General features: G+C 36.0%; 1 long non-coding RNA gene across 1 annotated transcript in view; it reads right to left on the bottom strand.

The window, feature by feature from the left end:
• Window positions 1-4,728, bottom strand: part of LOC136007039 (uncharacterized) — a 5,326-nt gene extending 598 nt beyond the window's left edge. The window contains exons 1-2 of the long non-coding RNA XR_010609442.1: window positions 4,553-4,728; window positions 3,507-3,643 (exon numbers count right to left, since the gene is read on the bottom strand). This is a non-coding gene — a long non-coding RNA (uncharacterized LOC136007039). The remainder of the gene's footprint in view (window positions 1-3,506; window positions 3,644-4,552) is intronic.
• Between the last annotated feature and the right edge of the window lie 14,273 nt (window positions 4,729-19,001).

The raw sequence follows: 19,001 nt of genomic DNA, 5'->3' as shown, positions 1-19,001 counted from the left end.
GAAATGTAACCATGTCTGAGTAATAATAACACAGTTTTATTCCACAAAGCCAGTCCTTTTGAGTATTCTGAGCAGGATCTGCTGACTTCAGTAAGGAGAAAATACAAAGTTTTAATGCTTTTTATTGCATCTAGACCTGCAAAATGAGCACAGCTAGGATGTATTCTGTTCCTTCTTGTTCATCTTCAATAGAATTCTTTAAAATGCCAATGAAAGAAAATGCCTAGCTGCCATAGGTCATTAAATGCAGAAGTTCCCACGCATGAACTGTGCTAAAGAATAGCTGCACCTGCATATAGGCTTGCAGGACAGGTGCCTTATAAATGACTTGGAAGCAATACATATCTTCTCTGAATCAAACATTGTAGGGGACACACATCATGCACTAAAAACCAGCTTACATTCCCAAAGTCACTGAAATGCAATCATCAGCCTTTTCCAGCCAAAATCCCAGTGGCTCTGAAGCAGCTGAGGCAACCTCATAATCAAGTGTCCAGTGCACAACTCTAGACCACGCTCTGGTGTCCAGGCTGCCCCACACCATCTCCATACCATCCCATGTCCTTATCATCCACAATGCTGAACACAGACTCCCTTTCTTATCGAAGAGATAGAACTGCTGGCAGAATGCTTTTTACAAAGGTCTATTGACATGGGAACTGGCTTTTGCCATTGATCTGCCACAGCGTTGACTTCCTAGTCTTTGATAGGTAACAAAGCCTGTTTTCTTCTTGAGTCATCTGTAGTACAAATCAGAGCTTCAGTTAAAGGGATGTATATTTTTTCATGGACTATTTTCTATCATATTTACCTTCCAGTATTTATGCATGTTACAAATTGAGACAATGCCTGTTAATAAAGCTATGGAGCAAGAAGTGCATGGAATGGGCATCTACTGAGAGTTTTTCATCAATCAAAAATAAATATTTTTTAAACCCCACATACAACATTCAATTTGCTATTACATGAACTATTGCTTGTCATTTTAAAAATTAGCTTTAATTGATTTTCAGATTTCAAGCATCATTACAAAGACATGTTTTTATTTTATTGCAATGGTTTCAACTTTATTGTTTCATATTATGCTAGTCTGTTGAGATCTCTTTAGGTGAGGTATTTCCTTCTTAGCCATATTTTATTGAAATGTCAACTAGTACTAGGGATCTTTCTATGTTTTTTTTAAACTTAGAAATAGCTTGGCTCTTACATGATACTTTAATAATGTTGCCAATCCTCTGATAAGTTGTTCACATCAGATATTTAGCCCCAATACCTAATGCCTCAGAATCTACATTGATTCTCTTCACGTTCCGCCTCTGTATTCCAAGATTTATGAATATTAAGTTGTGCTTGCCCCAAAGCAAAAGTATACTCACTAAGATATTTGCTGAGATCAGGAGTCTCTCTGCCCCATTTTTAAAACAAAGGCATTAATAAGGAAGTGCTATAAAATGTATGACACTGAAAAACTAAGGAAAATTCAGTATTTTTAATAAAGTGAGAAAAAAAAAATCCTCTAGTTTGAAACCCCTTATCTGAGCTATTCCAAATAATGTAAAAATGCAACCATTTATGACGCTTGTATGGGAATTATGACTGCTAAGTGTGAATAAACCCTGATTTATATAAATATGACCATTATTTTAAAACCAGTGGTCACCTATGTTGAAAAGATATTGTTCTCTATAGTTTTAACCCTTAAAAATAAGTGGTTAAATACTACCTACAGCATCTATGAAAGTCAGAGCCCCTGGAAATGGTTGCATCATTACCCAGCACAAAGAGAATTATGTTGTGTACCAATCACAATGCATAGACCTAGGTATAGTGTACACATATGCATCTTTGAGTGCTGAAATGTCTTTCACAAGGACTGAGCTTTATAATTTTAAATGCATACATAAACATGTTTACTTTTAAAATTCCTGAAATATCTTTCCTGTTATTTTCTAATAATTTAATTTCTTAAATTCTATTCCAAATGCTCTCATCTTCCTTTGTGATTTTGTCCATTTTTATGCTTGCATGAAATTAGGAAATTTATTAAAAAAAAGCTGAAACTGGTGTAAATGAGAAGAAAAAAAAAAGTCACAGAGGAAATGTGAATGAGGTGGTTTACAGGTTTACCAACAGGTGGGATAAAAGTGCCGCAGCAAAAACATCCCATTGAGATAAGTGCTGAAGCAAACTAATACTAGTAATTTATGTAGGCATATATTAAGATACTCAAGGCTCAGTTTCTAAACTGTGACTACATAATATTACTTCTGCCTGTTTGCAATTACATTGCTTTCAGTTGTATATATTAAACAGTTCCCCAGATGCTCTTTAGAAAATACTAAATTGGTTAATTTTAAGAGCAACCACACATGGTTAAGATAATTCAAGAAATACAACTGAATAACGTAATTAATTTTTTTTACTAATCTTTACATTAAACTAAAAATAGAGCTCTATTGTGTTTATTACAGTAAATATTCTTACTGAAATCAATAGCATATGAGCTATTCTCAGCAGGTGCTGTATAGCCATTATCTAAATATCCTACTGCAATTCCTTTTCAGCAATATCTTCCCATTGTTATTCTATATATTACAATATATTGGACAAAAAATAAGGTGTTGGTATCTCTCAGTATAGCTTCTATTGGATTATGAATTAAGATGGGTATACATTGGATTATAAATTAAGAAACATGAAAGTCAAGGCACCTATTGGATATAGAAAGCTCTGTGTAGCAGAGACCTCACTTCCCCACCAGCATCAGGGCTGACACTTGAGACACTTCAGAGTAACACTCATTCGCCACACCAGCAGAAATAAGAAATTCCCCGGCTTCAAGAAGAAGACTAGAGAAATTTATTCTTCTCTTTACTGGCAATTGCTATGTAGGACATTATATGGATTCCCGGATAGCATAATGGTTCTGTTTTCTGCATGCCTCGGGCCACAGGGCTGTGATTACTTTTAATCAGTTTCAAGACTCCCCACCCTCAGCTGTGCTTTGGTTATCTTCAGACTGGATCAGTACATTTTAGCCTACCTACCGTAACACTTGCAAGTTTCCCCAAGGCTTTCAGGCTACGCAGAATGCAGCCGAAATGAAAGTTTAGGTCTCTTTCCTCTCCTTCCTCTCCTTACAGGAACTTTGCTGACTGTTCCCCATTTCCCATCAGTAGCCCCAAGTATAACACAGCAACCAGAAATTCTGCCCTTTCTTTTGCAAGGCAATACTATAATACAAAAATAAAGGAAAATAGAGGAAAATATAAAATAAAAAAATAAAATAAAATAAAAGAAATTAAATGGAATTAAATTAAATGAAATGAAATAAAATATCAAAATAAAATATTTTCTTGGAAGCTTGCACTGTTGTTTCTTATTTATATAATTCATAAATTCCTTCTGAATATTCATGGAAATACATGTAAATTCACTTTACTCATGTTCCTGATAAACAACAAGTCTCAAAATCATCAGACTGTGTGATCAGAAATAAACTTTACCAGTCTTCAATCCCTAAAAGTCAGTTTAGCAGGTTCAACGAGGAGACAATCCTTGGTATTTGCCCATAAAAACAGTGAAACAGATTCTGCCACTCATGTTTGTTCCTCAGTTTTTAGCTTTCTTCATTTCAGCAAAGCTGAAAAAAAAAAGTTTAATTCACCTCTGTCAATATAACAAGCACATGCTCATTTTCAAAAGATCTATAAATCCTTGCACAGAGATGCTGAAACTTAACACAAGTCCTTAAAGAGAGTGTACATTCTTGACAACAGTAAAATTATTTTCACTAGCATATGCTATCAGTAGTGTAACAAACACCAAATTTTTTATCATTGTGGTAAAATCCTGTCAGTGGAGGGGCTAGGGAGCAACTGGGAAGATGTAGTGACAGTACCCTATCCAATTATTATTCTTCAGAAAAAGAAAGAAGAGAAAGAGGAAACGTATTTATAAAAAAAATCCCTGGTGAATAATATATTAATTATCAGAAAGGGCTCAGCCAAATACTCAGATAATTTATAAGCACATCAGACAAAATATGCCAGCTATTCAAAAAAACAACTGAGGCAGATGAGATTAGGCTTGTGCAGGTAGTCTCACTGACATGCAGCATTCTAGACAACCAAGTGAGCATGCTACTAGACAAGCAAGTGAACATATTACACAAGGACCTATGCAAACTACAAAACAATCAAAGACTGCCTCAATATCATAATGTAAAAGTGTAATGGGAAGGCAGGCAGGATGATAAAAAAGAAGCAGATCTCTTTGAAATGTGAGTCAAGAAAAAAAAAAAAATAAGTGACAGGATCATAACTTTTTCAGATGAGAATTTAAGATTACGGCACCTTCCGCAAGAACAACATAGGAAGTGAACACCAAAACATGCAGCTGTTAATACAACAAGATTAGCATAATTTTTACAAGCTATAACTTCACTATTAGAGCACTCAGCTAATTCCAGGAAGGAAGATATCCAAGGACAGACGGATGGAAGAGCTAGTTAAATGGAGAGCAATGCTGCTAAATCTAAGTTGTTTTCTACCTTCAGTAAAGAAACTGTGCTCCTCTGATTCCCAGCAGCATTCCAAAAGCAAAAAGCTGCAAAAGCTCTTTCTCTTTCAGTAGTTTTGTGATAAGCAGCCACAAACTCAGGTTTAACTGGGAGTTTTGCAATTGAAGTACCACTAGCTTTCTAAAAGCTGCCCCTTGCAGCATTGGCTGTGGGAACCCTAATGCAAGATTAAGACTCCAGCTGCAGGAAACCATGTGTTTTTATTTAATGCTGACTATGAAGCTTCTCTTTACTCATTGTTGAAATGCAGGCTGCAGGAAGAACAGGGTTTTTTTGTTCAACTGGAAAAGTACCCAAGTTCCAGTTAACTCCTGCTGGCAAGGCTGGCTGACTGGCTGTGCTGTGCTGAAAAGAACAAGGACAGAAGTGGTATCCAATTCAACAAGAGATTGTCATAAACAGCCATGAAAAAGATAGGCCAAAACACTTCACAGTGTGACAAAGGGGATTGAGAAATAAATACATAAAGACAAATTAGAGATAGAGACACAGCTGCGTTACATTGGAAAAAGCAAAACCAAAATCACTGTTAAAACATCTCTGGGAAAGGTACTTTTCATGTTCTGTGAAAAGATGAATGTGGCTGCCTTACACATGTTGCAATTTCTCTGGTTTCAAAATAGTACAAATATTCCTGTTGAAATCACCTGTAAAATCAAAGAATTGAGACAATTTCCCAGGTTTTGATGGATTCTTATTTTGGCTACCTCTTATAGTACTTCTGTAATTTAAATCTCTATCTTGAAACACAAGAAAACACCAGGTAGCAGTTAAAATTTCATCTCTAAGTATCAGCTGATTTGGTCTTACCAAGTTAACACAGTTTAATATATAAATACAACATTACAGAATCATAGAATCATAGAATAGTTAGGGTTGGAAAGGAGCTTAAGATCATCTAGCAAAACAAACCTGCAGGTTCAGTATTAGGTGGTACTAATTTTGTGGTAAGAAACAAATATTTGGTATTAAAGAGAAAACAAAGTGAATTCTCCTTTTATGATCAAGCTTATGGAGACAGACCTGCAGACAGACATAAGCAGGAGTATAAGCTGCTTCTTGTGTCTGCAAGCATGATTCAAATACTTGAAGAGGTGCATTGGTTACTTTTCAAGATGAAATATTACCTCTTTTATAATCTCTTCGAATATCTCTTTCTTGCTTTGCAAGTGAACACTGGCTCAAGCCCAAAGCAGCCACAACAAGAAATCAAAGCAACATAGCAAGTAAATATTTAGAAGCACAAGTACCAAGGAAACCAGAGGGAGAGAAGAGGGATAAGAAGAAATAGTTTTTTTTTCTGGGTGCCAGCTGGTAGGATGCATGCTGTAAGGCCCATGAGGAGACAGATCGCCTGGCTCACAGAAGCTTCAGCATCCACAACTGTGACTGGAGGCAGAAAGCAAAAGTTCAAAAACCTTTGAACAAAAGGATCAAATTCAGCAATTCAATTGGATGTTTATTCAAAACTAAGATATATCTTTTCCTAGGGAGAACAGCAATTTACTTCTGCTGTGTATTTGCTTTGTATGAAAGATTGTGATTTGCTGGTGTGTGCAGGGAGGTTAAGGAAAGAAAAGGTGTTCAAGTTTTAAAATACATAGTTATCAACAAACGCTTGGCTTTGGTCCAATAGTCCTTTTGTTTACACACCGTGACCTTAATAAATTCCTAAGTAAAGCAGTTCCTGCAGAAGAATGTTGCATTTATGATGGGTAAAACTTCTGTATTCATGTTGGCTTGGCAGGTCGAGGTGGAAGGCTTTTTTGGAGACTTGGTGGCGTCTTCATTTTTTCTCATTTTGAGCTTTAAAAGGACAAATGTTTATAATCCTTTTTTTCTGTGGAATCCTTAGAAATGTTTTTCTGCACTTTAGCTACTATTGTGAATGATTCCCTTGCATAGCTCCACAAGCTACTCTTATACAAGTAACAGAAGGACAAGTTAAGAAAATGGTAAGAGAAGTTACTAGGGAAGACAGTACTGCACTGTACATTAGAGAGATCAGAGGGAGCCCAGAAGCAGAACTAGAAAAAAAATCTCTGTTCACAATACGCATCACAGTGCAGAAATTCCCAGAAAACTCAAATACCATCATTGGGATTTTTGAAATCAAGAAAGCTGGGGGAAAAAATTGCAGAAAGGACCTGATAAGAGTAAAATCTAACGAGTCACTTCAACAGAAATATTTTATTGAGACGTTTGACCTTAAACAATGGATACATTAGATTTTTAAGTCCAGAAAAAAGACAGTGCTTGAATCCAAACCACCTCCATATCTTGTGAAGAAAGCTACTAAAAATTGCATATTTTTCTTTCCTACTGTGAAAGGAATTCACTGAAACAACCAACCAAACAAAAAAATCTTTCAGTCTAAGAAAACAAACAGAAATTGCTTTAGAAAGAGTTTAGAGCAGCATATTCTTCCAGAAATATTTACCGTGACTAGTTGTAAGCATTTGATGAGAGAGAGAAGGAATGTGTCCAAAACACTGCTGTGTTAAGGAAACGACCCTTAAGTTTGTCCATACACAATAATATAAATCCCTCAGTTTCATTTGTTGTCACCTCCTGTTACAGAAGTGATAGAACATGTTTCATTGGTATGTTTACCAGGTGTTAGAGAACATCGAGAATAGAAATCAAGTGGCTGTTTTTTTAGAAATAGAAATGAAATTGAGAAAAAAGCTTTTAATAACTAACTGGAAGAAAATGTGGAACAAGTAAGGAATCTACCTGGCAACAGACAAAAATAAGAAATTGGGATTATTTAGTGGACTAAATGACTAGGGAGACCATTCAGAAAAGCTGAAATGCAATTTGTGCTGAACCTGATCACTTTCTATATAAGTTACTGATCAATAAACTGAGATCCAGTACAGGGAGGCTTTTTAAAATTATTTTAGTGACGCTTATGGCACACATCTGAGAAACACGCTGCAAGTCGGTGCAAAATTTGCTGATCAGCAAAACAAGGGGAAGAAGGAGGCCTCAGCTAGGGCAAGCATTGCAAATGAAATAATGGCATATCATTGTAAGTTGCACAGTACCTTGCATTGTCTTTTAAATGTCAGATATTGGAACAGTTCATATGAGAATCTTTGTTTTTTGACTTTTTCTTTAAATTTATTTTTTGCTACTGCTTTTTAAGGAAGCAGCCTCTATGATTCTAAAGCATGAAAATAAATGCTGTGTTTTCAGGTATCCAGCTACTCGTTTGTCATCCAAACTCTACATAGTTATAAATCACAAAGTAAGAAATCAGTGATCTCTGTGATTCAAGATATTATGACAGTTCATTAACATCAGTATGTACAGATTTGTATTTCTGTATATAAAAATTCTAGACCACTCTAATTTGTGATATTCTGACATTTTGATTATTTGAAGAGGAAAAAATAACCCCAAACCAAATTACAGTATGTCTAAGTTGGGAAGTACAGTCTACAGAAGGAGTGATGAAGTCTATGTCTTTCCTTTAGAAAGCACAAATTAAAATAAATTTTGCTCTTTCCTGGATGGTTAGACTTGCAATGTTACTATGATCCAGAGATGTCCAACATCTCCATGCTTACATGTGATATTCCCCTGATGCAGTCTCTTCCATTAATCTTCTAAATGTTGTGTGTGATTCTTTCTGTGTGCAAAAGCTACAGGGCAAACTGCGATCAATGTGCAATTTGACTTGATGCCCTTTGAGTTTCCCAGTACTCTGAAACAGGCAAAATCACTTAGAGTAGCTGACTCAATTTGTCAGGCAGCACTGTGTGTATCAGCCCTAATTCAGCTCTAGCAGAATAGGGCGTCTTGTCAGTCTGTCAGCACACTGGGTTATTCACATGAGCAGGACAGTGTAGAACATGAACCATAAGCAGTCCAAGCAGGAATATTTAGTTAGAGAGGAAGGCATGTGCATGTACAAATATTAACATTTACAGACACACAGCAATACAGTTTGTGGAGATAAACTCAGTGACTGTAGATACTGAAAGTTCACAGGACAGGTGCTTTTCCATGTACCTCACTGAAGGAACAAAAAAATTCTCCCTGTGGCTCTTTTTGAACATGGTTTCTGGTTTTCTAGGCTACCAGCTCTCAGGAGGTTTTGAGGGTTTTCTTTTGGTTTTGGTTTCTGTTTTGCATTATTTGGGTTGTTTGTTTTTTGTTGTTGTTGTTGCTTGGTTGGTTTGGTTTGTCTTTTTTCCTCTTCAGCTGCCTGACACCATCTCTCCCAGCACCCAGAGGCATATTTCTGAGCCCGGGAAGGAAGAGGAAGTTTCAGGTTCCTCTTGCAATAGGAGAGAACAAAACCCATACCTTAATAAAAAAAAAAAAAAAACTTAACATTGGTTTCAACACTGAAGTTCTTTGTACAAATCAGCAAAGGCAGAAGTTCCCATGCCATAGAAGACTGCTACTCTACTGTCAGACCTTCATATTCAGTGTTTGAAATAAGCTTAGCAATAGAAAATTGTAATGGAACAAACAACACGTCTGTTAACATATTAATGTCAGGAAGTAGCCATTCACACTAACTGTATCTACATGTGAGCAATCAGTTCCATCATTCATGGTTTAAAAATCCACTACAGAAGACTACGCGATGATACAACCTCTTTAATTCCAGGATTTACCTGAAGGCTATGGTAATATTCATACAGGTAGGCAGATAGTGGGCCTATGCCAATGCAGATGCACATTTGTAATTCCCTTTCATAAATAATAGTTTTACAAAATATACAAATTAGGTGTTTGAATTATATCACTGGATCATATGTTATCTTCTGCTTGAAATATGCTGGAACACCTTTGCCCTTTATTGAAAATCCGAAAAGATCTAACCTGGGAAAAAAGTGAGATAGCCTACATTTATTTAAACCACATACAACACTGAAGAATCTTTTACCAAAGATGCAGGAGTACTTACCTTTCCTGATACACTATTTCTTGAAATGTCAGGATCCTAGAGAATTACCATTAAGCCTCGGACAGCATGTGCTTTCTCTGATTTTCTCTATTGTTTATCTGAGCTCAGAATTGGGCCCAAATAATTCAGACACAAGGCTTCAACAAGCACATTAACCCAAGCAATGCCACATACAGTGTTTCATACATCATTAGCAAAACACCAAGCATCTGACACACAGTCAGCACAGACACTGCAAACAAATTGTGCCCTTCCCATTTTAATTTTAACAAAAGGCTTCAAAAAGTCTTTACACTTCTGTGCAAATTGCCTGCCCTTTGTGCGCCAGCATCCTCACTGGGGTGCTGATAGACTGACTACTCATGGCACCTACAGTCAACAGGATCTGCTTTTCACTACCCTGATTAAGTAAGTAATGTTCACTTTCCAAGAATCCCCCACAGAGCAGCAGCATTCCTATGTGCCCAGCTGTAAAACCAGTAATGACTGGATTTTAAGAGAATTTGAAAACTTTCATCAAACACTTATTTCTGTTTTTCAGCCTATATTCAAAGAGATACTTTGGCATTATTATGTGATTTCTGATGGGGATACAGTAAATTAATCATGTTAAACTGAAATGTTTCTGTTAGGTGTCTACTCTGCAACAATCAAGCTATTTGTACAGTAAAATGTGACAACCACAGTGTTACTTCTACTTGTAAAAATTACACATATAATATTTATTAATGCTAACTGGGAGCATAATTATGCAGTATACATTTTTCTTTCATTATTAGAGATTTTTTATTGCAAGAAGTTGTTTCAGTACATTGTATGGAATTAAAACTTTAAAAATTTAGTCTTGAGTCCAAAGTTGTTATTTTTAAAAAGAAAATAAACAAATGCATTCACTAATAAAAGTATGTTTTCTTTCTCAACCCCTCAAACTTTTTTCCTTAGCCAATATCAAATTATTTTTTTCAGTCATTTTTAGTTTTCTTCCTGAAGGCTACTCTGGAACAATGGATTTAGAAAGCTATTTGGTGGGGAAAACCCATAATCATTAAAAGGGAATACCACCACTTTTTCAAAAGCAAACATTAGAAAACAGGAGACAAAGAAGCAGCAATTATTTTGAAAGCAATTTAAACTATTCCTATTTACAGAAGTCAAGCTTATATCACACAAACCAAGCTGTTTCATGAACAAAATTAATTTTTATTTGTGTGATTTCAGTCTCTCAGCTTGATTCCCTTGCATTTAATGAAATGGGAACTTTAGCTATAGGTTTTTCCACAAGTAAACATTTTCAGTAAATCTCCCTTCTGTGGATTCTCTGACAGCTTATAAGACCTGAGAAAATTCTGCAAGTGCCCTCTCAGTGAGGTAAGGATAGCCTCATTCTCCTTTGTTAGGTTTTTCTTTTTTTAAATTGTTCTCATTTTTCTCATGGCATAAATGGGAACAACAGGTCTAAAACTTATTAGCAGGGAATAAGTAAATGGATAAGCACACATGCAAGTATATACATCACAGTGGATTATTAAGCCCTTTTCTCTCTGCAAAACAGTCTAAGAAGGGGAAAAATTATTTTTGTCATTGGAGAAATCCACATATGTCTCACAATACAGTCTAACAAACTACTTATGATTTCCACAGGGGTCACTTTCCGTTCTGTCATTTGACTCCCTCAAGTACACCACAGAAACACATGAGGGAGTAGCCTGAGGGAAACCAACAAGCAAACAAACAGGAAAACAAACCAAATGGTATAGTTTGTGAGTTAAATTTCTACTGGAGTAGGGAAATGCAAAACTATTGCTGAATCTATGTAACACAGCCTTGCATTAACCTCTAACTAAGGAGTGGGGAAGAGAAATACACAGTAAAGACTCTAGACACACCTGACCTTTCTACCTACTCTATAGTTTCCTGCATTGCAGCATGGGAAAGGATAGCATACAAAAAAAGCCAGTATCCACTTCTTTCCCCCAGCCCAGAGGAACTGGACCTTATAGCTCTATATTTTTGTTCTTTTAATATTTCAGAGTAGAACTGTAATGGCTATGATGAGCCTACTGACATCTCACAATACACAAGCCCCAGTGGTCCTTTGTTTAATACACTGGAATGCATTTCATCTTGTAAATTTTCCATAAACTTCTATATCATAGATGAACTTTCCTGCTTTATTTCAGTGCGAGTGGACTATTTATCATAACACCGCTGCTCATCTTCCTTTCACAGCCTATTTTATTAACTTTTTTCTGCTAAGTAAATTCACTTTTTATGCATGATGTTTGTTTTACAGGTAATTCATCTAAAGTATTTTCTTAAGAACTTCAATTTAGCTTTGCCCTTGAAATTAACATTTAATTTTTTTTACATTTTTACAATAGAAATTAAACTTTATTTGAATTATTAGTCCAGAACAATAACCTACATTCACCATATCTGAATGTTGGTATGGGAAACATCCATGACTGTCACATTACCTGAGAGAGCTACCATGACAGAGGACATATACCTTTGTTTTGTGGAAAACCTGCACTAGCAAAGAAAAAGCACCATTTCAGTCAAGACTGACATGGTTTAGGGTGAGGCGCCCCTGCCCATGGCAGGGGAGTTAGAACTAGATGATCTTCTAACCCCTAACTATTCTATGATTTTAAGTCTCTTTCAATGGATTAGACACATATACTGATACTTCTCATGCTCCCACAAGCAAGGGGAAGGAAAGAAAGAAAAAAACCCCCACCAAATAAAACCCCAACCCACAGAGATGTTGTAGAATCTGTTACAGGAGCAATCCATCCTGTAGGCCCATGAGACCTGTCCCTGCATTATCTGATGCATGTATCCTACTTGCAGAGCACAGATCAGAAAACGTCACTTCCTCATTAGATAATCTCTCTAAACACAGGTGATAAAAATAGCACAGAATACTGTTACTTCTCTTACATACCTAGAGTATATACAGATACTCTGCCAATGAAAAGTTTATGGAAAAACATTTTCTTCTATTTTTTTTAATGTTTGACAGAAATAAGAACTTTACAAACCTCACTCAAATGATTAAAATTGTTTATTACTGCTGTCAGACAAAACCATGAGGTATTACTTCACCATCTCATCTAACCTCACCGATATGAAATAAAATTCCATCCAGTTCAATGTTTATTGATTATATATATTTTCTATATTTTGCATATATTTATTATATTTATTTTTTCTATACATGCTATATATATGTACGGATGGATGGATATAGCCACAGCCTTTGAAAGGTAAGCAGAAAAGCATTCAGTTGTGAGCTAAGACTATCAGAAGGTCGGTAATCAAATGCTGGGTTTGGTACTTTGCCCTACTCATTACTATCCTCACACTTATATTTGGGTAAGAAACTAGACATGAGTTTTTGTTCAGCCTTACATTTTAGCTCTTTTTGCATCTGTCTGATGCTTCAGAACACTATAATTTGTGCCTGTGAAATTACTGGCACAGTGTGATGAAGTCACAACTCAGTCTTCTGCTGGATACACTTGAGTAGAATAAGCTTTGCAATTCTCACTTTTAAAAGCAATTTTATGTCTCTAAGTAACTTCTGTGGCTCTGTTTTGGACTATTTCTGTTTTTCAGAACAAGAAATTCTGAAAGCAGTCTTCTGAAACTGGTTTCCTAAGTACACTCTCCCCTCCTTCCACTCACTGCATATCTATTTAAAAATCAGAAGGTCACCATGAAAGTCTACAGCATTTCTGCTGAAAACTATGGTTCAGTATGTTCTTCATCATAATTCTCAAGTCTTTTCAAAGTGTTTAAAATTAATCCTTTTTCTATGAAGTAAACTCTAAGTATTTCTTTTCCATTTCGTAACATGGAAAAATATTTCCTTAGAAGAGGTCCATCCTACAAGATCCAGATTGCTCTTAATAAGCTCCTGTTAACAAGGGGCATATTTAATTTATTGTTCCATCAGCTACTGATTCATCTAAAATTTCTGCCAGAAATACTTCTAGAGTGAAGAGCAACAAGGTAGCATCAACCTTTGGAAACACAGTTAAAATCTCCTCTTGCCCAAGGTCTTACAATCATTTTATAAGGCTACCACAAATTTCAGGGAAGTTCAATAAGGAAAATGCCCCACTGTTGTGCAGGGCCTTGGGTTTTAGAGTTTTTTGTTGTTGTTTGTTTGTTTGTGGTGTTTTGGGGAGATTTTTTCACCAGAGAGAAAAACATATTTATTAATATATATTTATCAACATAGGCATCAAAGCAGCAATAAGAGACAATATAACTGGACAGGAAGTTTTAGTGAAAACACAGAGGACGTTGGATTAGTAAACAGAGTTCTGAACAAAAGTGGCAAGAAGCCGACAGCTGAGACAGAGTAAAAATACAGAAGTAACAAACAGAGATAAGTGTTAATGACATGGTAGATTTATTTTGTGTGTTTGTTTGTTAAGACAACACTTGTGGTTCTCCACCCCAGAAATTTTAAAAAGTGTTGCACAAAGCCCATTAAAATCTTTCAGGTGTTTATGTAGGAGATCATAATGTTGATTCGTTGGACTGTTTCCTTTACAAAGTCCAACACCTATGTTTCTCATTAGCAGAGAAAGTTGCTTCACAAGTTATTTCCTCAGTCTTGTGATACTTTAAAATGAGAAGCATAGCTCCCACAGTCTATAACGGCTGAAACGAATGTCATACTGAAGAAGATAGGTTGAAGAAACTGGGCTGGATTTCTTTGGACTAAGACAAAACTAGGTAGGACTACACAATCTGTATGAAAGGTTATGTTATGAAAAGTCATGACAAGGGCATGGTGACTGTCCTACACATTCACTGGGAATACATCGGTCTTACTTGTAGAAATGAACATAAGATTAAATGGGATATTAGGAAAAAATCTATCTGTAAGATTACTATAGCACTAGTGCAGACTATCTCTAGATAAGGTCCCAAATCCCCCTCATTGTAGGTTGTCAAGAATATGCCTTTAGACACTATTGGAGCTTAGACTGCTGAACTAGAAGTTCTCCAGAAGTTCTTTCCAACAATGTACTTGTGCTGCCAGAATATTTGTGTATGCATTTTGGAATTAATATCTTTCAGTATTGGACTTATTTATACAAATGATTCTGCAAAATAATTTCCAGAAAAATTCAGAAGTTAGTATTAATCAGAAACACAGTATGTTTTTGTCCTTTCCAAACAGAGTGTGAGATGCAAGTTCAGTATAATATAGCAATTTTTTTCAGTTACATGCATATTAACTACAGAAATACTACAGTCCTGGTTTCAGATACTATAAAAATATCAGCTTAAAAAGGAATTGAAATATGTGAAAATATAATTTTAACACCAAAACATACATTTTCACCACAGGTTTTTGTAACAAGACTTGCATACGCAATACATGGAAAAATTTAAAAGTCATTTTGATGCATTATGAATCATCTGTAAAAAAATAAATAAGTGAAGACATTCTCAATTTTGGTAAATATTTATAGAGCCAAACAATATGAAGTATATGTAACAATCAAATTTCTAGTGAAAATGTGTGCAAGTAGGTTTATTTTGAAAGGAAAATTCCTACTCCCAGTGTCATACCCAATTAAATTCTCCAGGTAATGACCCCATTTGCATAGAGAGCTGAACCCACAAGTGGGAATTTTAATGGGCACACCACCTGAGTACATTAATTGAGAGTGACACTACTTGAACTAGTTTTGTGCTTACCCCACTGAAAATTCTACTCATATTATTTTTAATGTCAAGCTACAAGTCAAATTTCAAGATGATGGATTTGTTCTTTTTTAAGCATTGAATTTGAATAAAAGAAAGCTTTAATTCTGTTATGCATTGCATAGCTTTAACTAATCTGTAGTTCTGATTCTCACCATTGCTTCACTTTTTCAGTGATTGGAATTTAATTTTATTCATTAATTTGTGAATAATTAGATAGAAAATAATGCTTTCAGCAGCTAAATTGCTTTTGGATTGCTGTTTAATGTACTTTTACCAGAATATGTGTTACAGTTAAACTGGCATAATAGTTTACTAAAATGTAATTGTGTAAATATGTCTAATTATGCTTTCTGAAGAAACAAGACCAAATATAAAATTTCAGTCATGGCTACCTTAATTTTTTTAAACTTAACCCCAAGAAAGCTTGGTAGCTGCAAAGCAGATTACTGATGCAGAGACAGCAGTTGTCAACAGTAACGGAATACTTGCACCGTATTTCCCTTTATCCTTCACACGCTACTTGTAATGACCTTGAAGTTATTGTGGATTCTGAACCACTGCTGTTAGTCTACATTAAATATGTAATCAAGGTGTCTCCTCCTCACATGAGGAAACAGACAAATGGAGTTGTGTTTCCTAGGGAGGAAAGCAAATTCATGTTGTGTAATACATTTCTTTTTCCCAGCTTGTTCTTATCAGTAGCAGACAATGTAGAACTAGCAATATATATGCCACTGTAAAACGTATTAAACTAATGTACCAGTCTTATTCTTGTGAGTAGAACTATTTTGAAGATTGCCAGTTTCCAAGACTCTGCAGAGTCCATCTCAGCAGAAATTTTGAGGTTTTTATTTGAATGTGAAAGACAGAATTAATGTATTTTGAACTGCAAATATTCAAATAGAAACCACTATTGAGCTACAATTACTTAGATATATTCTAAAGTTCCAAAGGTATCACTTTCACAAGTCTGTTTGATCTAGGAGTCGCATATAGCAGTGAACACAGAAAAGATGGCAAATAACTTGCAGTGTAACATACATCTTTGTATTGTTCTAGATGTCCATAATGAAAGCACTTTGAACACCAAAGATTAAAAAAAAAAATGAAACAACTAAACAAACAAACAAACAAACTACCTTGTGATAAAGCTTAAGAAACAAAGGTAGGCATTGTGGAAAAATACTATAATGTGAAACACTTTGGAGTTTGTGTTCCACTTGAAACACAAGTTGGAGTGCAGCGCATTCACAGTGTGGTCACTTCATGCAACTTGGGAGATGAGACAAATTGCAGAAGCCTACACCACTGATTGAAGAGGAATTGTATAGTGCTTGGGCACCAATTACATAGCCTACTGAGATGATATAAAGAGCCTCAATTACCTCAATTATAGTGGAGTATTTTGTCAGTTAAAATAGCATATGCATATCAGAATAAAAATTAGCAAGATACTATTACAGGTATAAAAGATATACATTTTTTTCATCTAACATCCCATTTTTATGAGTATCGAATAGTAATGTACTAACAATTGTTGTAATATACATACATAAAAGAGACAGAATTGTATGCAGTGTTTTATTAAATTAAGTTTTAAGTGAGGTGAACTGATATACTAAAACCATATAGAGATTAAGATCACCTAATCAAACTCAACATCCGCCTGTTTTGCAGAATGGGAATGCAGAAAAAGTTCTCTCTTTCCAGCTATCGCAGAAATAGCCCATCATATCGAAGACTTGTAAAGAAGAGAAAGGCCATCCTTCTATGTCACTAGCACCAAATCAGTGGTAAATAGCATAAGCAAGTGCTTATGAGGAGGGTGAATTTTGTACAATCAATCAACTTCGCATTCGAGTGTACTGAGCACAGTGAACAAGTGCATCATGGACGTGGGTGCAGGGTATTGTTTTGATTGAACTTCTTTCAATATTCTGATGCTAAAATTGAGTTAAGTTCCCCCTGCTCTCTTTGGAAGTGATAAGAACTGGCAGAAGGGTTATGAGATAGGAAATAAAGATTAATGTCAGCAGGACTGTAGAGTTACTATTGTCAACATTTTCACTGCCTTAAGTCTTTCAACACAAGGTGTATACACTCATATATAGACAAAGAGAAGGACAGACAGAAGATATCAGGGAGATATTTCTCTAATCTAAGTTTGGGACCGAGAATAAGACTTCAGATATATGATTTGTTCTATTCGTTCTATGTGTTGCCTTTCAGAAAGTTACCAGACTGGTAACAAAAGGAAGTTTACTGTGGAAAAACATCAATTCAGTTGGCATTGCTTTCACAGAACTTGCATCAACTATTGCAATCACTAAGACAATTAAAAAAAAAAAAAAGTGTGAAAAAAAAGTTCAGAAAAGCTTCAGAAAGACTAGAAAAACAGTTGTCGTGGTTTAAACCCAACCACAAACCTCGTTCACTCACTTCCCCCCCCACTTCTTGCCCTCCCTCTGCTCCTGGAGGGACGGAGAGGAGAATCGAAAAGAATGCAACTCCCACGGGTTGAGATAAGAACAGTCCAGTAACTAAGGTATAACACAAATCACTACTGCTACCACCAATAATAATAATGATACAGGAAATAACAAGGGAAGAGAATACAACACCTCAACACCAGCCGACTGATAACTCGCCCCACCCCACCTGACCGAGCACCAACCAATACCTCGTCCAACCCCACAGTGCCTTAGCCCTTCCGGGTAAGTCTCCGTTACATCCTGGGCATGCCGTGCTGTGGTATGGAATATCTCTCTGGTTAGTTTGGGTCAGGTGTCCTGTCTCTGCTTCCTCACAGCTTTCCCTCCTCCCTGGCAGAGCATGAGGCTCACAAAGTCCTTGGTCAGACCAAACATTTGAGCAGCAACTTAAAACATCGGCATTATCAGCACCATTCCCAGGCCAAAAGTTAAAACACAGCGCTGCACCAGCTACCAGGAAGGAGAAAAATCACTGCTACTGCTGAACCCAGGACACTAGGACACCTATAATAAGTCTCAAATGGTGCTATTTGCCTATGAATTTATTAGTTCTCTTACACAATAATTTTGGCACACAATCTCAATGGCAAGACTTCATGGTATGCACTCAAGCAAAAGTTCTGTCAGTTTTAATATCTTACTTCTGTAATGCCCAGAGGGGACATATCAGAATGTTTTTAGACCCCATAAGCACCCATGTATATACAGTCATGGTTGAACGGTCAATAACTTTTTTAAAAAGACACAGAAAAATTAGTGCTAAATTAGTGCAAAAGACTGTAGATGTGCAGTTTCTGCAGCTTTAAAGCAGCATAAGAATACTCACACATGGCTTAAACCAACATGAAAAAAAAAAAAACCCAAACCAACCTTTTGCTTAAATCACAGTTCAAACAGTCTACTCAGTGTTTAGCCAATTTTAAAAACAAACCTTACTTTCAAATAGTGGTACTGTGTGTAAGTCTTCATTTCATAGGCCACATAGGCCATTACACCTTAATAGGTCTACTGCAATACCGACTACAATGTTGTTCAGCTTGCTTTTAGTAAACTGAATACTGTTGCTGCAGATGTATTAAAATAATATTAATTTTGATAAAATGCAATCATTGCTGGAATTTCACCTCACTAACACAACTTCACTAAGGAATGCCTCTACCCTTTTACTGACAAAGTACTTTACTATTGGAGATTCATGCTAGCACAGCTTCTAGTGCCTGAGTTGGCTCCACCTGTAAGACAACTCACGTACACTGGCTCATCC

This window comes from Lathamus discolor, chromosome 1, assembly GCF_037157495.1.
Source record: "Lathamus discolor isolate bLatDis1 chromosome 1, bLatDis1.hap1, whole genome shotgun sequence".
In the NCBI taxonomy this organism is placed as follows: Eukaryota; Metazoa; Chordata; class Aves; order Psittaciformes; family Psittacidae; genus Lathamus; species Lathamus discolor.
This window is presented reverse-complemented; position numbering and strand designations above follow the sequence as displayed.